A 22,990-nucleotide genomic window follows, 5' to 3' on the forward strand; every position below is an offset into this window, starting at 1 on the left:
GATAGTTGATGAATTATTTTTCTTTAAATTATATTAAATCTGTATGAGTTTCTTATTGATGCTGTACCAAATAAGCATAAATTTTATGATTTAAAATAACCCAAATTTAGGTTATAGTTTTAAAATCGGAAGTCCAAAGTCAGTCTTAATAGAATAAAAATCAAGGTATCTGAAAGTCTAGTTTCTTCTGAAGGCTCCAGGGGAGAATCCATATCTTGCCTTTACCAGTTCTAGAGACTGCCAGCTTCTTTGCTTCTGGGTGTGTCACTCCAGCCTCTACTTCCATCATCACATCACCTTCTCTCTGAATTTGACACTTCTGCCTTCCTCTCAAAAGGATTCTTATAATTACATTGGATCCAGAACCAATGTCTCAAGATCCTTAAATTAATTCCATCTGAAAAGTCCCTTTCACCCTCAATAACATATTTACAAGTTCTAGGGATTAAGGACATGGACATTTTGGGGTAGGCAAGGGCATTCATTATACAGCCTACCACATATCCTTTTATTTTTTTAGTTTTAATTCCTTAAAATGGCATTATTCTCTTTTGCCACAAGGTCTTTACACTTGATTCTGAGTCTTTCTAGAGTACCTTTTTCATCCCCCCACCCCCAATTCTCCACCTAGATAATGCTTTCTGGGGCTCCAGAATAATCTTTTCCACAGGGAAACCTCCCACAACCTTTCTCACTAAATTAATTTCTCCTCTTATATATCCGCAAGGCACCATGTACTTCTTCATAGTACTTACCAGTTCATTGTATTTACTGGTAAATTCTTTGAAGTTTTTCACCCCACTGTACTTTATAAACTCTGTAAGGACAGGCATCATGAGTTTGTCATTTATTTACTTTCTTTATTATTGCAGTCCCATTGCCTATTCAGTACATATTTGTGAAAAGGAATGCATAATCTTATACATTTCATATTAGATTTATTTTCTAAATATTTTGTGAGGGTTTTATTTCTATCTGTTGTGAATGGGATTCTTTTTTTGTTTTAACACATTTTTGTATTAATGCTTAAATGTTGATCTTGTGTATATCCACTTTATTGAGTAATTTCATTAATGCTAAGTTTCTCACTTCAGTCTCTTGGATTTTATAGGTGGATAATCATGTTGTCTACAAATAATGATCATTTGTCTTTCCCTTTCTGTTACTTATACATTTTATTTCTTTTTATTATCCAGTTGCATTGTTCAGGACTCAAAGTATATGTTAAATTTACTGGTGAAATCTTTGTTCCTGTATTTTGTTTTACCATTAAAAGAGTAAATTTGTTTCAGATATTTGGTAGGTCTTATTTTTTAGTTAAAAGATGCTTTTATCTATTTTCTAGCTTATGAAGAGACATTGAGTGTTTTTTCTGCTTTTATTTTTGTTCTTCAATCTTTTAAAATAGTAAATTCCTATTTGTATATTCACATCATGTGTATCTCCCCACCCCAGCCCACTGCTTTCTCTTTCTCCTTCTGAAATGCAGTTTCTTCGTTTACTCCTGAGTTCTGTCATATCTCAGATAGTTTTCATATGAGCCAATAAAATGTTTTTCGATTTTTGAAAGTTTAGCAGTGTGCAGTTCAAGGCATAATTTTAAAAGCTAGTTCTCAGTTATCTACATATATGTATTAACCACATTTCAGTTTATCAGCAATGAAGATTTCAAGTTTTTATTGACAATGTCATATCATTTTTTTAACTAAGAACCTTTTCATATAAATATCTTGTGAGGAATCCAAAATAGTGAAACTCATAGAAACAGATAATAGAATGGTGCTTACGAGAGTTCAGGGGGTGGGGGAACTAGGGAATTGTAGCTCAGTGGATATAAAGTTTCTGGTATATAAGATGAATAAGTTATATATTGAGGATAGATTGCATATTAAATGTTCTTAACACCAAAAAATAATAAACATGAAAGAACACAAGAAAATTTTTGGAGGTGATGGGTATGTTCAGTGTTTGATGGTATCATGGGTATATGCATATATATAAACTTACCAAGATGTATATAGTGTTCAGCAAAAGTAGGCTTATAGGCCTAGCTGGTTTTTCTCAGTGGATAGAGTATGGGCCTGAGGACTGAAGGGTTCCAGGTTCAATTCTGGTCAAGGGCACATGCCCCAGTTGTATGCTCAGTCCCCAATGGGAGGCATGCAAGAGGCAACCAATAAATGATTATTTCTCACTATTGATATTTCTATATTTCTCTCCCTCTCCCTTCCTCTCTGAAATCAATAAAAATACATTTTTTAAAAGTAGGCTTACAGATGTGAGTACACCAAACACAGATTTATTCTTATATTCTTATTTATTAATTATTGTATTCTTTTCAATATGAACTATTGTAAACCTACTTTTACCCCAACCTGTACATTAAATGTGTGCATTTTTTGTACATCAGTTATGACTCAATAATGCTAAGTAAATAGAACACTCATTTACCTGGCTAGATCTAGAAGAGAAAAGCTACCAATTCATTCAAGTAAAGGTGAAAGTCAACAAATTTATAAACTGGTGCTTTTTTAAGCTCTCATTTGAACTCTTGTGTCAATACAAGTGCCCTCAGAAATTATGCTCATTTTTGCCAGCAGTGGGAAAGCCACAACAAAATAATGCTGAAGTGTATTCTGAATCAAATATACTTTTTTCTTTAAGCTGCTCTTTTGGATTTACCATGCCTACGATCTAACTCAACTTTGTGAAAGGGGTCCTTCATTAATTGATTTTACTAAATTTCCTACTGTGTGTGCAACAATTCTCCTATCTATACATCCTTACCATTGACTATTTTTAATTTTTGAGTCAAAATAATTTGAGCAAAAGAGTATAAACTAAAAATGGACAATTGCTGATATGAGATTCACATCTCCTTATAACAGGAAAACATCATGCATACCTAACTTGGTACCAATTAGGAATAAGATGATCAAAAACTGTTAGAAACTAGATTAGAAATTCCTTTGCCCAGTATTTTCAATCCAAAGATCTCTACCTTTAAGGAAAACTTTTGAGCCTGGCCAGTGTGGCTCAGTGATTGAATGTTGACCTATAAACCAGAAGGTCATGCTTTGATTCCCGGTTAAGTCACATCAGCTTGATCCCTAGTAGGGGGTGTGCAGGAGACAGCCAACCAATGATTCTCTCTCATCATTGATGTTTCTCTCTCTCTCTCTCTCTCTCTCTCTCTCTCTCTCTCTCTCTCTCTCTGAAATCAATAATAATATCTTTTAAAAAAGAAAGAAGGAAAAACTCTAGAGTCCAATTAAGTTTATGCTCAGAACTGGAAATTGCCTCCCGAAAACATAACATCTACTGAAGGAACCAAGTAAAGTGTTATGAGTTAAATGCCTGTTATATGCAAACAACTGATACTCAAACTATCTAAATATGATCCTTGTCTCTAAGAAGGAGTGCATTTCAGACATAGATGTTAGTTCCAGCCTTGCCACTCACTACTTGTCTGACTTTTTCCTCATCGTGAGTAAAATGTGATAATGATGACTATACCTACTCTGTTCTATGGATGAAATGATAAAACACATGTGAATTGTCCAGTACAATAATTGGCACATCTTAAATCCTCAGTTACGACAAAAACTATCATTGTTACTGCAATATCTTTTGGGAAGCAAAATTTACACACATAGTAAGTCAAATATCATCTTAAGATAATAATGGATTAAATTATTAGTGGTTTCTATGCACCAAGAATACTATAAGAAAGAAGCCTTCTCTGATTACACTATATAAATAATGTACATGTGCACACTCCCTCAGCCTTCTTATCACAATCTTCATTTGTTAGTAGTTTCTTACCTGTCTTTCCCACTACACTGTAAGCTTTTTTTAGTGCATGGGCCATGTTTCTCTCATGAATTTCTTGCAGTTCCAGTACCCTGATGCAGAGTAGGGACTCACTAAGTATTTTTTGAATGTATGACTTTAAGAGAATAAATTATTGTTGGCCAACATTAGCAAAGCAGCATTGTGGAGAAGGTGACATTTGAAATGGATCTTGAAAAATTAGTAAGATTTGGGTGGACAGTGTGAAAAACGCATTTCAGGTTAATAGGCATGAGATAACTGAAACACACTGGGTAGACAGACACAGTAAGAAAGGAGCCATTTAATTTTAGGTAAAAAGAGATCATTGAGATAAGCTTTTCACACCTCTTCATTTTACAGATAAGAAAAATAAGACCCAAACAGTAGCAGAATCTATATCATGTAACTAACAGAGCTTAATAGGGCAGACTAGAACCTGTGACTTTGGGCTATCAGTTCAATGAAGGAGGAACTAGATGCTGAGGTAACTATAAGCAAGAAGTCTACTTAGGAAACAATTGCAGTAATCGAAGCCCAAAGTGATAAGGGAACAAGCAATAGAGCAAGAGGAGTCATATGTTATGTTTTATTATGCTCTTACATTGAATATGAATGTTTATGGTTAGAGTAAACATGAACCAAGTAGAAAACTGGAAAGGGCAGATACAGCGCTCTGGGACATTACACTCAAATCATACATAAATATAAAAAGCGAGATGTACTTTTTGTTTAAAAGATATTCTTTATGAGAAAAAACAGATTCCACTAGACCTAGGGATAATCACAAACTTTATCTGGGGTACTTTTTGAAAATGAAGGCATTGTATGTACCATGTGGGAAATGTTAGGTGCCCTCATAACAAATCATACACAGAATAACTATAGGCAAATAAACCTTTCAAATGTGGGCTGACGGCTTCTGACAGCAATATAAAGCCATCTTTCAGAGCCAGTAATTCAGGCAGGCCCATCTGAGTCATTTCCTCTATGAAATGTCTTTAGTGAAAATACAAGAAAAAACACCAGTGAACTAATAATTATCTCCTCTTTGTCATCAGGGTGGCCTAGGTTAGTTAAATGCCACCTTGAAATTAATTGCATCTCATTTTATCTACCTGGAATAATTCTGTTATCCTTTTCTTAAACTATAGCACATTTGTATGTCACCTGTTTTTCTTTTATATGTATGGATCCAGAACATCAATATGATGGATGATAAAGATAAGTATGTATCTCAAAATTATTCTACACTCTCTCTATAATTTTTTAAATCAAATATTATGACTGAATTAACCACATTAGTCATTTATTTAATAGACTGGTAGGTACAACTTTGGTCTTTATTATTTTCTTTCTTTTTGCTTTAATAAAACACATAATGAATTAAATCATAAAACTACAAATTAAAAACTGCCTCATATTGCAAATTTATATTAATGATGCAACTGATGAAAATAAGTATCCATAACCTAAAGATGCACAGTGCTAGGGACAAAGGTGGCATTTTACATTTTTATTAACACTTGTAATTTTCTCCTGCTTGATTTCTTTTAGGCCAAGCCCAATTTCTTCTTAGCCATGGGTCAGTGAGCTCATGCTGATTCTCATATGACGGATGGCTTGATTTTGCAAAGATATCACCAACTACCAATACCTAGGTCTAGTTGCCATCATCATGAACAACCTAGAATAATAGAAAAGTATGAATTTGAATGTATTATTGCCTTTAATTTCACTAACTAGCATACCTGGGCACCATCAGATTCGTGTGTATCTGTGAGAGATTAAATTTTTAAACATTATTAACGTGGTAGTAACCAAATAGCATAAAACAAGCAAAATAGTATTCTGTTACTCATATTTGTTATTTTTTCCTGTTAAACGTCATAGGAAAAAACAATACTCTTTAAATGATAAAATTTTATATTTAGTATATGATCTCTTATAACCAAATGTAAATTTAAGAACAAGTGGATTTCATCAGAATATGATATGTATCTGCTTTAATAGCTGTTCTACATCCTCCCAAATGAAAATAATATTATATTAATAAATTATATGAGGCTTCTATTAGCTTGATAAATAAGCACATTTAAAACACAAGTTAGAAATGGATTTGTTTAAATGCTTCAAATAAGTCTTTATCATACTACTCTAATGATGTCAAATACAACCTTCATTCTGAAGATTTTAGTTAGAGATTTAATCTTTGAAAATATTAATAACAGCTTACAGCAGGTAAGCTATAAAATAATACTGGATGCTGTCTATTTAGTTTCTGGTTGAAAAAGCACAGCAGTACTTTAGTTCATTACCTTTGAAAAAACCAGTAACAAGATAATACAGCTGCCTCTGATTAAGATGTAAATTCTTTCTAATTAGAATGTAAATTCTTACATTTAAATGAAGACATCAATTGTCAGGATGCCATATGATATCTTATTCCACCTTGCCTGAATGAAGCCCTCACTGCTCATCTATGGCACTAAAGTAGTTTTGCAATCCCTTTGTTCTCTGATTCTTGTAATATTCTCTCTTCATGTTCCCTTTTCACATTGCTTTTGTTTGTTTTCCCCCTTGCATCTGATATTGCTGTGCCTTGGGATTTTGCAGAAATTTGGAATGAAAATTGAGTTCAGTCAGTGCCAGTATTTGCTTGTGCCTCAATTACTTCTGCTGAATTTTCCTCAATGCAAATCAGGCAGGTTGCATAAAGTGGTGCATGTATTTGAAATAATTAATTTTCCGTAAAATGATGGATCAAATCCAATCAACCTTTATGAAATCTAAATAATAGAATAGAGAATTAGAAATTAATTAACATTTTGTGTTGTTAATACTTTATAGTATAAACTAGCCAATAGTAAGTTTTACTGTTGATTCTAACTTTGTCTTTATTAAATGTTGATGAAAACCTGTCTCAATCATTTCTTGCCAGAAATATGCTAACAAGGAATCCTATATCAATAACATTGAAGCAAAGGTTTCTAAGATTATATAAATTATTATCCAGTGAGTTGAATTATTTGTGCTTCTCTTCACAGAGCAATAGTCAAAATTTTATCTTGAATAATGTATACTAATTTATAGAAATCTACTGTTATATTGGATAGGCCATGAACCTGTGAGCATAGCATGGTACCTATATTTTATATCCTGTTTCTTTAACCAAAAGAGATATAAATTTAGAAGTGAACCAACTCAACCAGTCGTATAGTGTTTGAACTTGAAAGCATGCCTTACAGATAGAAGGGGGCCTCCATAGTCTTTTTATAAAATTATAAAAGTATTATAAAATTTCAAACATATACAAAAGTAGGAACTAGTATAATGACCCCTTGTGTACCCATCAGCAATTAGCAATCACCGAGGAGCTAACAGGGAAGCAAAACATACAACCTGAAATAATAATAACATGCAAGTAATCCTATATAATAAAAACCCTATAATAAAATAGAGAAATGACCTGTCGACCAGTCGCTATGCCATGCCCTAACCACCAGGGGGCAGATGCTCAATACAGGAGCAGTGTACTCCCGCAGCAGGAGCAACCACTTAGAGGGTGGGTCCACAGCCATTCAGCGCTCCCACAGCAGGCCGATTCCCATAGGCTGATCACACCCCCTACTAGTGCATGAATCCTGTGCATCAGGCTTCAAGTAGAGAATAATGTGCAATTACAGAAGCTAAACTGCAGTTAGAGAATATGAGTGCTATGGACAGTAAGAGAAAATTAATTTGTGCTAAATGAGCAGAAAAGAGAAAGAGAATCCAGGTGGGGCCATAGAAAAGATTTAGCAATGAGCAGAATCTGTTGATAGTATAGTTAATCATATGGCATGATCAGAGTTTAGTGTTTTTATATATATTTAAATAATTAACTTTGGTAAGATGGAGGGATTTGAGAGCCAGACAGTATATTTTAGTATTAACTAGTCAAAGAAGTATTTTAGGCTTTAGAGTGATAGCATCAAAAATATCTTTTCTTTTTTGTAACTTTTTAAATCAATTTTTATTGATTTCAGAGAGAAAGGGAGAGGGAGAGAGAAAAACATCAGTGATGAAACAGAATCATTGATCAGCTGCCTCCTGTATACCCCACATTGAATGGGGAACAAGACCACAACCAGAATATATGGCCTGATTGGGAATTGAACTGTGACCTCCTGGTTCATAGGTTAACACTCTACCATTGAGTCATGCCAGTAGGCTAAAAAATAACTTTTCTTTGTACAAACAAAAACCTCATATGTTGTACTTAAAATTCTTTCCTAGTCTCTGATCATGTTCACAAATAGAACATTTCTAGTGACTAAAGAATAAATTGTAAATAAATAATTTAACCAGCTAATTAAAAACAAATGGTAGTAATAAGTCTGTAATGTTACATTTCACTATATTACATGTTACTTGACTTCTGTATCCAGCATAATCAAGAGAACTATCACTATTGTTATTCATAGGTCACTTGAAAGCTTTTTGAAATCATAGTATATGTGTTTTTGCACAATTATAAATTTGTGGTATTATCTATTTACATACAGTGTTAGTCTCAAATTGCTGCTGTAACTAATTATCACAGACTTAGTTGCTTAAACAATACACATTTATCTTACAGTTCTGGAGGACAGAAATAAAAAAATCTTATGGGGCTAAAATCGAGGGGTCAGCAGGGCTGAGTTCCTTATGGAGACTCTAGAGGAGGATCTGTTTTCTTGCCTTTCCCAACTTCTAGATGCCACCTGCATTCCTGGTCTGGTGACCCCATTCTGCATCTTCAGAGCCTGCAATGTTGGGCTGAGTCCTTGTTAAACTTTCACCTTTCAGGTTCTCACTCTTTTTCTTTTTAAAAAATAATAAAAAAAAATTTCTTTGGACAGTATTATAGATATCTCCTATCCACCCCCATCCCCACCCTGTTTTGCTTCCCTTCATCCAGCCCTTCCCCACCCCAGGTCTTCACCACGCTATTGTCTGTGTCCATGTGCTCTGCATATCTATATATATAAAAGCCCATAGACCAGACAGTGGAATGACCAGAACAACCAGTCACTATGACACTCACTGACCACCAGGGGGCAGATGCTCAATGCAGGAGCTGCCCCCTGGTGGTTAGTGTGCTCCCACAGTGGGAGTGCTGCTCAGCTAGCTGACCAGGATGAGCGGCGCTCCCCCAGTGGACTGATCCCTGCAGGCCATGCTCCCCACCAGTGCACAAATCCATGCACCAGGCCTCTGCTAAGTATATAAGTTCTTAGGTCCTCTCTTACCCTCTTTCACTTTTAAGGACTCTTATGATTATATTGGGCCCACTAGGATAAATCTGGATAATTCTCCCTCTATGATGTGCAGAAACATATTACAGGTTCCAGGGATTAGGACCACTGTTTTGCCTACCTTACATTTCTTTCATAATTAGTAATATTAGTACCTTTTCATGTACTGTTGGCCTTTTTTATGCCTCCTTTAGAAAAATGTCAATTCAGTTCCCCTACCTATTTTTTAAATCAGATTTCCCCCCTATTACTAGTAAGTTGTATGTGTCCTTCAATTATTTTGGATATTAACCCCTTATCAGATATATGAATTCTAAATATTTTCTCCCATTTTATTTAGATTGTCTTTTCATTTTTTGGATAATGTCCTTTGCTGTATAGAAGCTAGTTAGATGTAGTTCCACTTGTTTAATTTTGTTTTTATTGTCTTTGCTTTGGGTGTGAAACCCAAAAGAAAATGTTACCTAGACTAATACAAAATTACCACCTATATTTTCTTCTAGGAATTTATGGTTAAGTCTTATGTTCAAGTCTTTAATTCATTTTGAGTTGATTTTTGTGTCTGGTATAATATAGTGATTGAGTTTCATTCTTTTTCATGTTGCTGCCCAGTTTTTCCAATACTATTTTTTGAAAAGGCTATTCTTTTCCCATTGCATATTCTTGGCTCTTTTGTCAAAAAATAATCATATATGTATGAGTTTATTTCTAGGATCTTGATTCTGTTCCATCTATATGTCTTTTTAAATACCATTATGATACTGTCTTGATAACTTTAGCTTTGTAATGTAGTTTGAAATCAGGGCATGTCTTGCCTTCAGCTTTACTCTTCTTTCTTAAGGCTATTTTTTTTTTTTGCTTCTGGGGTCTTTGGGTCTATACACATGTTAAGATTGTTTGTTCTATTTCTGTGAAAAATGCCCTTGGGATTTTGATAAAGATTGTATTTAATCCATATGTTATTTTGTGCAATATGGACAAATTAATATTAATTATTCTAATCTATGCGTACAGAATATGTTTTCATTTATTTGCATCTTGTTCCTTTTTTTTTCATCAATGTCTTATAGTTGTCTACAGATCTTTCACCTCCTTGGTTAAATTTATTTTTAGGTATTCTTTATGCCATTTGTAAATGGGATTGGTTTTTATTATAATTCTTTTTTTAAATAGTTTGTTGTTAGTGTATAGAAATATACTAGTTTTTGAATTCTGCAACCTTACTGAATTTTTTTATTCTAACAATTTTTGGTGACATCTTTAAGGTTTTTAAATATGTAATATGATGTCATCTGCAAATAAAGACAGTTTTACTTCTTTCTTTCCAATTTGAATGTCCTTTATTTCTTTTTCTTGCCTATTTGCTCTGGCTAAGATTTTAAGTACAGCATCAAATAAAAATGGTGAGAGTGGCCATCCTTGCCTTATTTTCAATCTCAGAGAAATGCTTTTGGTTTTTTACCATTGAATATGATGTTTGCTGTGGGCTTCCTATATATGGTCTTTATAATGAGATATGTTCCATATATACCCAGTTTGTTGAGAATTTTTATCATGAAATGATTTTACTTTATCAGGTGCTTTTTCTGAATGGACTTAAATGATTATATGATTTTTATCCTTCATTTTTTTTTAGTGTGGTCTATCATGTTGATTGATTTGTGGATGTTGGATCATCCATGCATCTGCTTGATCATAGTGTATAATCATTTTAGTGTATTTTCTATATGCAGTTATGTCTGCCAGCAAAAAAAAGAATTATACTTCTTTTTAAAATAGTGGTGCTTTCTTTTTGTAGGGTAGGAATCAGAGAAGGATTATTATTGTGTAACAAACAGTCCCAAAATCTTGTGATTTAAAACAATCATTGCTTCCAAGGCTTCTGTGGGTCAGATATTTGAACAGGACACAGGAGGTAGGTTCCACTGAAACACTATTCTGTGACATCTGAGTCCTCAGCTAGAGAGATTTCACAGCTGAAGGTAGGATCAGCTCAGATCCTCTTCACTTACATGTCTAGTAGTGTGTGCTGGCCTTCAGCTGGGACCTCGTTGAGGCTGTACTCTAGAGAACTTGTGCGTGGACTTCCCTGTGGCCCGTACTTCCTCACAGCGTGGCGGTCTCTTCTTACGTGGCGGTTGAACTGCTGAGATGGCAGTGCAGGGCTCCAAAAATCAGAGTCCCAGAAAACAAGATAGAAGCTGCCTGGCCTTTTATGACCCACACAGATCATCACCTATGCCATCCTTTTGGTTGAAACAACCACCAGGCCACCCAGATTCAAGGGAGAAGAGTTAAACCCGCCACTTGATTACACTGTACAGGTCATTACACAAGAGCTTGTGAAGTGGGTGATGTTGTGCAGTTGTCTTTAGAAAATACAATCTGCACCTGTAAATAGGTGCAAAATTATGGTAAAGTATTTGATTCCCTGGCCTGCAGTGACATAGTTTTTGTAGAATGATTATAAATGAAAGGTCATTTGTCTAAATGACTTTGTTTTGAAGTTCAGGTTTATAATTATGTTATCTAGGAATGAAATTTCTCATTTATTAGTGCTGAGAGAAGGATTTGTACTATTTTTCAACTTGTTACTCTATATGTTTATCAGCTTAAGATCTGAAAGCCACAAACGTTAACTGACACATATAATAATAGCAGAGGGGAAAAAATGTTCCATATTTTCTCCACTAAAAGGTTTAATATATAAAAAAAACCATACACAGAGAAAGACAAGTACTATATATGAAATTTCACCCATATGTGGAATCTAGTGAACAAAATAAACTAATAAACAAAATAGAAACAGACTCAGAGAACAGACTTACAGATGTCAGAGGGGAGGGATGTTGGGGCTGAGTGAAAACGGTGAAGAGATTAAGCCGAAAACTCATAGACGCAGACAAATGTATAGTGATTAGCAGCGGGAAAGGGGAGTGGGGGAGGCAGAAGAGGATATAAGAGGGATAAATGATGATAGGAGATTTAACTTGGGGTTGAACACAGTATAATATACAGATGATGTGTTACAGAACTGTATACCTGAAACATGTCATTTTACTAGCCAACATCACTTCAATAAATTCAGTTATAAAGCAAAAAATAATAAAAGAACCATACAGATGAATTATACGTAAGTGAATTATATCACAATAAACCTTTTTAAAAAAAATTATAAACAGATAATTGAATTCTAGTTAATGATATGCATGCCAAAGTGGTTACAGATAAAGTGTATTGATGTCTGCAACTTGCTTTGAAATTCATCAAAAATTAAGATGAATTAGTGGATGATTAAGATTAGAGAGTTGATAAATCAAGTATTAAAAAGGGTTAATTGTATACTTGAAGGTGATGTGTATTCTCAAAAAAAATTCATCAATTTTTCTATATGTTTGAAATTGTTCACAATTAAATAATGGGAAAAATCAGGAGATACTACTACACAAGTACTAGAATGACCTTAAAATGTGGAGTTTTAAAAAATATTTTCTTCATTAAAAATTCTGACATCATTTTAATGAAGGAAAGTAAGTAACTGGCTACTATTAGTACATCACCTATTTTTATTCAAGTAATTTGATAACTTGGTAACAGAGACAGCAGGAGAAAAGAGTTAAGCACAAAACCTCAGCACAGTCTGTGACTGCCAAGGCAGAGATCTTCGAAACAAATAATTCTAATTAACCCCATTTTGCCACTGGAAAAACCAAAATTGTAAAGTTGCTGAGTAAACAGTATGATCTCCATTTTCAAATGCTTGCTACACTAAAATCTTACACCTACTTTTTCTGTTTAGGCAATTATTTCAATTTTTTGTTGTTATTTTCTTTTACCTCAGCAATATGTTCCCTGCTTACATTATTCATGGACTCATGAAAGGTCACTATTGTCTACCCAATCACGAAACAGTTTGGCACTTTTTCAAGTTGTGTTGCTTGAATTGTATGAAGTGGTAACCCGCTGATGCAGGCATCCATTCTGGCACTCTTGGGCTCCAGTCAGACCAGGAAAAAAAAAAAAAAATCAATAAATAAAAAGAATGAAAGTGTCTTTCAGTTGCTAAGCAAAGGAATAGTAAAATTTAGAATTTTGTTTTTTTTTTTATCCTCACCTGAGGATATTTTTCCATTGACTTCTAGAGAGAGTGGAAGGGAAGGACGAGGAGGACAGAGACATACACACCCAGGTATGTGCCCTTGACTGGAAATTGAACCCACAACCCTTCAGTCGGGCACCCTAACCACTGAGTAACCAACCGGCCAGAACACAACTTTAAAATTTGTTAAGTTCTGTGATAAAACTAGGACTCACTGAAACCTTAACTTAGAATAGTACTAACTAATCCATTGAGGTCATTCAACAGAGTTTGAGTTGAATGCCGTTCTTACGTGTTCACCAGTGACTGGTACTGTGACATGTGGTGTGGAACCCTTGCACTTCAGAAACCTAAGCAGCAAAGCTTGGGAGGAAAGTTGGAGAGGACACCAGAGCATGAGCAGGTTCGCACTGCAAGATAAACCAAAAAGAAGAAAAGTGCCAAGGACCAGATGGAATGGAATCATGTTCCCCTGGCTCCCTTGCCCAGCCTCAGAAGCCAGGCAAACGGAGTTTGTGATCACGGTACAGGAATGGGGGCTAGTTCTCCATGCTTACACTGCCCATTGGTCAAAATTGCTACTCAGTAAACTTCTTACTCCGTATTTTGTATTTAGTCTTGGATTTTTATCTGAAATCTTGCAGCTTTGGAAGCAGACTCGTAGTTTGTTGGCGTAAGACTTGCACTTCCAAGCACACATCCAGGCTTTGTTTGCCCGGTTTTTGTTGTTTGCATGGTTGAATGCTGTCCCTGGAAAGAGGTACTTCTGAGCTAGTATGAAGTCAATGACTTGCCTTCAGGGCTCATGAGGAAGTTCTGAAGTTTCTGTTTCAAGGTTTTGACATGTCAGCAGGTGTAAGTCCAGTCGGATGCCAATATGCCTTGTGCCAATAAGTTCCTTTTGATCTCGGTGGGCAAGATTTTCCTTGTAGCTGTGAACCTGTTGCCATGAAAAAGAAAAAGAAAATGTTGAAGTTGTGGTATATATAGCATAGGTTGCAGGCACAAATATTGTTAGTGCGTTACCACAACACTGCTTTTGGTTTGTTAGAACTTTTAAGCATGTTGGCACTTTTTTTAAGTGTGTTTTCCAAAACCGCACATTCAACTCCTGATTTTCCATTCAACCCGTGATGGTGCTTCCCGACCGCTCAGCTGGAATGGGTTCGCCTTCTTGCCTTCAGCACACCTTTGAACCAGTGGCACGGCTTGTTGTAAGGAACATTGGGTAGCAGATTCTAATTTGGCAGCACCCTAGGGACATTAATCAATCAGAAAATATAAATGAGGGAATAATTTCTCAGGTGAAATGGTTCCATTGAGGATAATATTGAAATGAAAATATCAAAATGTTGACCAAACTAAAAACACGTTTGCAATTCTTATGACCCCATGGTACTCTATTGTATAATTCAGATGGCCCGTGGTACTTTACCTTATATTAGTGTGCTCTGATCAAGGCTTAACGTTTCAGCCTTTATAATTTAAATAATTCTCAGACTTCTTAACTGTTGTAATGCTGACTCTTTCTTTACTACTAGCTCCTAAGAGTCCTCATCTGCTATTATTCACCCTTCAGCCCCATTGCCAGCAGCTCCTACAATGTGTTGTTATGGAAAATATCACTGATTTCAATTTTGGGTGAAAAGTTGTAATTTCACCATAATTTACCATTAGTATGACATAAACATACATAGTATTTCAAATGTTTAATTAACTGAAATGTCCCCCAGATAAACAGCGCACTTATCCAGGTCGACCATTGGAAGTAAGAGAAGACATCCCACAGGAAACTTTCAAAATATTGTTTGTTTTTAATGTTTATTCTTTTGTCCAAAGAGCTAATGATTAAGACCTGAGAATTCGGGATAGATAGATTTCTACTGCATGGAGTGAAGGGAATGGTAGTCTTGGAAATGGTGAGCTACTCCAAGTGTTTTTATTGAGAAAAATTATTGGAGTTATTTATTTTTTAATTTCTATATGATGTTCATGATCACCATGGTCTGTAGTCAGACAGTTCAATAACCTATGACCTGTGACTTCTCAGTAAAAGTGGCTGGGGGAAGTGCCTGTTTAAAAGCTTCTTGTGAGCCGAAACCGGTTTTGCTCAGTGGGTAGAGCTTCGGTCTGCGGACTGAAAGGTCCTGGGTTCAATTCCGGTCAAGGGCATGTACCTTGGTTGCGGGCACATCCCCAGTAGGGGGTGTGCAAGAGGCAGCTGATCGATGATTCTCTCTCATCGATGTTTCTAACTCTCTATCCCTCTCTCTTCCTCTCTGTAAAATATCAATAAAATATATATTTTTTTAAAGCTTCTTGTGGAAAAAGGTGAGCTTTGCCAGCAGGACAGGCTGCATAATTTGAGGGGCTCAGTGAAAATGAAAATGTGAGGCCCCTTGTTCAAAATAAGACAGAAAGAGTGCATTAAAAATATTAAAATATGTAGGCTTTTCCTTTCTTCCATGGCCTCTTAACTGTAGTGGTGTTATTATTTGCTACTTCAGGTCATGCTCCTTCAGACACATAGATTCCCTCAGAGCCCAGACTCTCACCGGCTCCTTGGGGTCTCACCCTAAGACTTGGGAAACAAGCAGTCCATCAAATGACATGTTTCCCCTCCTGCCGGCAACCAGGCTGATACTCTGTGCCTTGGCCAGAGTCAGGGAAGCCAAGCCAGGCATCTCCCCCTTCCACAGCCCCACTGCTTCAACCCAGGCTGGATGGGTATTGCAACCTTGAGCATGACAGGTACCTGGATCAGAGGTGGGTGGGAAGCTTGCCCCTGCCCAGTGCCCACAGAATGCTCTGAGGCACTGCCAACCCTGGGCAGGACAGCTGCTTCCATGCCCCACCTCAAGATGCCATAGGGTGCCTGCCAACCCTGACCCTTCTCACATCGATTTCCAGGTTCAGAATGAGCAGAGAGCAGCAACATTCACTGCGAAGGAGGGCAGCGAGAGGAGCCAGTGGGAGGTGATGCATAAGGGATGGCAGAGCACACAGTGGAGAACTTATCCTGAGGGGAGGAGACTGCACTATGGCCAAGCCCCCTCCCCTCTACGTATGCTCCACATCCCATCAGACTTGACTTACAGAACACAGATTCAAAGAGCAGCAATCACAGCACATTAAACCCCAAGCACAGCCTTCTATATGATACCCATAAGGTTGCCTGCATACTAAACTCAGTCTGCCATAAAATAATAAAATAATGGTACACATCTGTTATACCAGGCACTGATTTATGTGCTTTGTTTTGCCTGTATTCATCAATCCTCGAAGAACTTATGAAGTGTATTCCATTGTTACCCCCATTTTACAGACCCAGTAAACTTTGTAATAAAGGGGTCAATGAGGATTCAAACCCAGGTAGTCTGGCTCCCAAAGATCTTTATTGCAGAACTGAAGAATAACCTAGACATTTCCTGAAGAAGGAAAACACACTTAGAAACACTGTGCAATGATGAAGGCTTTGTCTTAAAGCAGATTTCTAGAAGATAAAACAAGTCTAAAATAAAACAAGTAGCCAGTCTGTTACTTCCTCTGCTGACTGTCTTTTACCTGATTGATTGCAGATACGTTGGGTACGCTGTTGCATTGATCTACTTAGCAGGGGTCTTCAAACTATGGCCTGCGGGCCACATGCGGCCCGCAGAGGAGTCTGATCCGGCCCGCCAGGTTTTTCGGGCAGTGAGCGCAGCCGAGGTGTTACAGTAGGAATTAGTAGTTCATATAGTCCGGCCCTCCAGCTCTCTGAGGGACCGTGATCTGGCCCCCACTTTAAAAAGTTTGAGGACCCCTGACTTAGAGCATCAAAAGCAACTGTCAAATACATAGGCTTCTCTATGAAGTAATATCAGACGACAGAGAGATTAAATAGAAAGCAGAGGGGATTTGTGGCTGCTCCTAGAATGGTAACATTTAATCCTTCTCTAGATGTCTACTCCAACCCACCCTCACCTTGCCCTGCCCAAAGGTATATAGCTAATTACTGACAGTGCTGGGCCTCAGACCTCTTTGTCCCGGATAAGGAAGTGCCAAGAAAGTCACCAGGCCCCTCTGTTATATTCCTGATCCATGCTTAGACCCCTCCTTGAGGAGGATGCTTTGGGAAGAGAGAGTGTGGGGCAGGGAGAAGAGGGGTAGCAGCCAAAGTCTGACTTTACTTTCTTTTTACCTTTCTCATCAAAAGGAGTTCATGTTCGTGTTAAAATACTAATGTTGGCTGCAACCATTTCGTCTTCATCATCATTTCTATTGTAAAATCACTATTTTGATTGAAATTGCTATTAAGAAAACTTGACTAATTACAATCAAGGAGTTGCTGGGTCAACTTGTCTAAACCAGTTCTCCAAAATAAGAGAATTCAAAGGTAATATGCAGTGTGATTCTTTGATGCCCATACCTTCAAAGTACCAGCAAAGTAGATTCTAATAACTCACATTAATTTTGTTTATGGAATTTATAAGTGATCAGGCCAGAGACCAAGTCTGTTACTTCCTCTGCTGACTGTCTTTTACTCTGGAGAAGAGTATGGCAGGAGTTATATGGAGCCACTGGTGGGGAGTTATTTTAAACAAGTTTATTTGCTCTCACGGTAGCTTTCACCTGGCTTTGTCAATTTTTTCCTATCTATCTCTTAAGTATATGTTTATCATATTCAACAACTTGGAGGTCACTTACTTAGCAAAATTCAATATTGTTTGGAACTGTAATCCTAAATCCTCATCTATTCTTTGCCCAATGCAGGCATAAACTGGGATTCTCACTTTTTGAGCAGTTGAGGGGATTAGAGACCAGAGCCTGATTCTGAAGATTCTAATTTTCCCTTCTCTCCCTTCCAGGCCAGAGAGAGTGAATGGAGTGGTAACAGGGCACATATTTTTTTTCCACAGCTAGCCACTCAGGGTCCTCTGCTGGTTACAGCTACTTCTCTGAGTACTTCTGAAGCAGGTATCCAAATACGGGACCTCTCAAGTGCTAGATATTGAGTTTTTCAGAGGGTCTATAGGGTGTCCACACCATATTGTTGACTGATGTCAGAGTTCAGCAGTTGTGTCACCTCATTCTCTACCCACAGCTGTGTGCCTCACCAGCCTCTTGCTGACAGATTTCCCTTGCCAGGCAGGTCATCATCTTGGATACCGCACCAGCGAGCTGACTTAAGTCAACTCCTACTTGTCTCCCAGGCGTTTCCTTCAAACGCGGACTTCACCCCATTGCCCCTCTGTTACTCTAGTTCTCTCTGCCCTGCTCACACAGGCACAGGACAGAGGAGCACATTCTCTGCCTGAGCAGATGTCAAGTGGGGAATGAAATGTCAGTCATCTTGTCTTAGGTACAGCCAATCTTTGAGGTAAACTTTTGGAGCCCCACTAGCATCTTTGAAACTAGCTTCATAGGATGGAATCTCCTCTCATCGCAAGCATGGTACTCCCCACAAAAACCAGTGGCTCCATAACTCCTCCCTCCTTGCCCCAAGTTTTTTATATGGAGTTTGGGGTGATGGCTGTGTTGCACTCTGACACCTTTCAGGCTTGGGCGGTGTCTGTGTCCAATCACTGGGGACTCTCTTTAGGCCTTGCAACCCTGGTGTTGTCAAGGCTGGGACTGTCTTTCTAAGAAACAATAAAAAGTACCATTCTCCTTGATGCTGTGTTTATATGTTGATAGGAATAATTTTTGATGTAGTGCGAAGTCCTTCACACAAAGTGACAATAAATGTTCATTTCTTTGCTCTTTTAAAGAAGGCTGGGATTCTAAGAAAAGGCTTAACAAATAGACTATAACCACATGGACAGGATTAGAAAAATATATTTCAACCAAAAGGAGGACATGAACAGAGTGGGATATAGAAAATTGGAGAGCAAATTTGGGGAAAGTGAGTAAACTCTTGGGTAGCAGAGAAGCAGAATAGAAGATCAGAAAAGCAGACTGGGAACATCAGATCAGGAGGTTGTTGAGGGCAGGGTTAAGGAATCTGAATCTAGATTCAATGGAAAGACTCTTCAGCAAAGACAGTGACCCACTGAAAATGGCAAATTTGGAGAAGTTGACTGGTAGGCAATATGCAAAATCGGGTGGAAGAAAGGAAACCAGACATGCACTATTATAACAAATTTTAAAAGGAAGGAATAAGAGGGATGGAGCACATAGAAAGGAGAATGTAAGCAATATTGGAATCATTTGTGAGTTATGATGACTAGTTTTGTAGGATATGATATGCCAGTATGTCCCAAATGCCTGCTGCACGACACTAAACCTACCAGATGAGCTGAGTCAACAAAGCATTCTCTGGTCAAATAAATGGAGGAAACTCAGCATAATGTAGACCCTGCTTAGAAATTCATAATTAAAGCAACAAAGCAATTCCAAAGGAGGAAAAAAAAAACAGCAACACATAACTTTGTTTAGCCCAGCATTTCCCAAAATTATTTGATCATAGAACCCTCTATTGTATAACTCCTACAAAACTGAATCAGTGTTCCCAAAGCACACTTCAAGAACCGCTGCACCACGTTATATGCTACAAAGAGTAAAGTGTTGATTTGTAGATTAATATTGTATATTTCTTTATAAAATACTAAAAACAAAGCATAATTTATGATGAACTCTGTTTCTGAGAAGAAAATTATTCTTCTTGGACTCTCTAAGCTTGAACTATGTCTTTTGAAACTTGAGCTTGTCTCATTCTAAATGTCCAATTTTATCTTTTCATCGCACCAAGATCAAGAATAAGTAGCTCCAATTTTATAATAATTTCTGGATTTGCTTTTGTGGCCTGAAGAACGTATACATCAGTGTGTGTGTGTCATCAGCTTGGGGTCTAGAAGAAAAAGAGCTTTACTCTATTATTTTCAGATGAGCACTCGTACAGTAAAGGTTTTGTTCCAGAGAATAACAAGAGGCAAGTTGTCGCATTTGTTGTATTGTTACATATAATAACTGCTAACTAACATTTTGCTTATGAAAATAAGGCAGATATTTTTTTAAAATTTTTATTTGATTTTGAGAGAGAAAGGGAGAGGGAGAGGGAAAGGGAGAAAGAAACATCAATGTGAGAGCAAAGCATTGATCAGCTGCTTCCTGCATGCCCCCAACTAGGGATCAAGTCCCCAACACAGGAATCATATCAACAATCTTTTGGTGCACAGGATGACACCCAAACAACTGAGCCACACAGGTCAGGGCAAAAGGCAGATATTAATTGCAGTTCATATACAAAGAAATATGAGACTAGAGATTGTAACTTATTGACTCAGCGTAGGTAGCTATTTTATGGTAGAACCAGGACTCATGTTCTTTCTGATCAAGCTAGAACATTAAAATATAAAATAACTGCTTTTGTTGAATGTCAAAAGAATTTTTCCTTTGTTTGTAAAATATTCTAAAATCCAAGGGGGCCTACCCACAAAAGCTACTGTGTTCACAGTTATTCTTAGAAGTCTCATCCTTCCACACAGTTATCAATGTCATGCCTTTCATTTTTCACTGTAATAAATGTCATGCCTTTCATTTTTCACTGTATCCACTAAAGAATATCAAAGACTAGTAAGCTCCTACTTTCAGGAATTATACCCAATTGAATAATAAAGAAATTGAGACTAAGAAAGGTAGCGACTTACCATAGGCAAGTTGATGAGACACCTATCTTATAAGTCTTTGTAGCACAAATATGATAGGAACAAGCATTCAGAATAATTACTCCAAGTAAACAGCTATTGAACAGCATATTGTTTGGGGCTGAGGAAATAAGTAGCACCTTATTCACATTCCTCCCGTATAATTTTTCAACCAAAGTGGCTTATCTGCCTCAAAAATAAAGGTGCCTGTTATTTTAAATCAAGCATGAATTATTGCTTTGTCATTTTTAAAGCTTGCAAATAAAAGCTTATAAAGAAATAAGCTTCCAACAATAGAACAATTGTGAGATAGGTTTTATAAGCCCTTTGCTTTATATCTTCAATAATGTTCAAATACTAGGTTAATAAAAATGAAATTATTTTGTCATTTTTCACATATTGCATATTCTGAGTCATTCATAAAATTGATTTCAAATTTATTTTTATTAGAGTGATAGTTACTTTACATATCTGTTCATTCTGAAAAGTATTTTTAATAATAAAGAAGAATTATATAACCTGTTAAAAGAAAGGATGGTTACCTTTAGTGAATGAAACTATGTGATTAGGAGTAGGGAGGAGCACTTCAGTTTTTTATTTATTTTTTCCTTTTTATTGAATTTATTGGGGTGACACTGGTTAACAAAATTATACAAATTTCAGGTGCACAGTTGGCAGGGGCATTGTAGTTTTGCTCTCTCTATGCTTTATATTATATTTTAGAGTGTTCATTTATCATAAGCCTATTTTACTCAGAATTTTTTTCAAATTTTATTTAAAAAAATGGCTTTAAAGTATGAAGGAATATAATTGACTTGATGGGCATTTATACTTTTGTCCAAAAAATTCAAATATACTATAAAAAGAGCTTTTGTCTATCCATCACCTAATTGTGACAAACATTAACATTTTAGAGAAGTAAAAGTTGCCCTGTTGACCAGGAGTAAATGCGAGTTCTTAGGCTCTCCTGTCCAACTGAGTGCTGGTATAGAAAATGGCATATGCTGTAACAGCTAGAAGTCTATGCCACAGTGCTCTGCTGCAAAGCAGGTGTAAGCAGTGGTTGCTGGGCAATGGACAAAACAGCAAACCCAGCTCCCTTCACTGCTGCATGTATTTATCTAGATTAATGATGTAGACCATCATAAATAAACAAGATATTTGTTATACAAATAGGATGGCTAATGCATGTCAGGAAATTTTAAGATTTTCCTTAGCATTCATGTGTACTTTCAATGCTTTTAACCTTGAAAGAGATATATATTGTTTGGAAACCAAAATTAAAGTAATATTGAAAGTGTACAATGTGATTTCCTTAGTTCGTGATAAATAGTAGCATGAATCTTAGGAAGGTACATTGGGTTTTCTATTTCAATTGTTTCCTAACAAATAGAAGTTATAGAACAATTGATTTATAGTAAGTACAGAATAGTCTTATCATTTAGAGGAGAAAAATTACATCTTATTCTTGGCTCTCATTCTCTACCATAGTCAAAGGAAAATCAAATCCAAAAGAAAAAATTTTAACCAGCAAAACAGTGTTTTGATTATGTGATTTAGAATGTACTTGTTCATTTATAAGAGCTATGAAAGTCATAAATGCAATATATCTCAAATGTTTTCTAAGATATGGCATCTACTGTCGATTATAATGGCTCTGCTGCACCATATCCACAGTCAGTACAAAAGCTCCACCGTCTCTAAACAGATTGTTTCCGCAATTAGTATCTATGTACTAAGTTAGCAATAAAAAAATATATAGGTCCATTTCCTCAGGCTCTACCTCCCAAAAGTGTTGCAAAAATAAAATGAAATAATAGATAATCATTTCAGGGGCAAAATGTAAAATGTCAGCCATGAAAAAAAAAAAAAGTCTAATAAAAATAATACTATAGCCTTAACTGGTTTGGTTCAGTGGATAGAGTATCGGCCTGCAGACTCAAGAGTCCCAGGTTCGATTCTGGTCAAGGGCTTGTACCGTGGTTGCTGGCACATCCTCAATAGGGGTTGTGCAGGAGGCAGCTGATTGATGTTTCTCTCTCATCAATGTTTCTAACTCTCTCCCCTTCTCCCTTCCTCTCTGTAAAAAAATAAAATATATATGAAAAAATAATAATAATAATAATAATAATATACATCAATACTAGTTTATTGGA

The 22,990-nt window shown here is 36.4% G+C and overlaps 1 protein-coding gene and 1 long non-coding RNA gene across 3 annotated transcripts in view; one reads left to right on the forward strand and one right to left on the reverse strand.

Moving 5' to 3' along the window:
• The window catches only part of ELP4 (elongator acetyltransferase complex subunit 4), a 162,098-nt gene that overhangs the window by 104,471 nt on the left and 34,637 nt on the right, over positions 1 to 22,990 (forward strand). The gene's annotated exons all lie outside the window — the stretch shown is intronic.
• Positions 12,280 to 22,990, reverse strand: part of LOC311628665 — a 29,825-nt gene continuing 19,114 nt past the window's right edge. The window contains exon 2 of the long non-coding RNA XR_014796048.1: positions 12,280 to 14,149. This is a non-coding gene — a long non-coding RNA (uncharacterized lncRNA). The remainder of the gene's footprint in view (positions 14,150 to 22,990) is intronic.

This window comes from Pipistrellus hanaki, assembly GCF_964339955.1.
Source record: "Pipistrellus hanaki genome assembly, chromosome: 9".
In the NCBI taxonomy this organism is placed as follows: domain Eukaryota; kingdom Metazoa; phylum Chordata; class Mammalia; order Chiroptera; family Vespertilionidae; genus Pipistrellus; species Pipistrellus hanaki.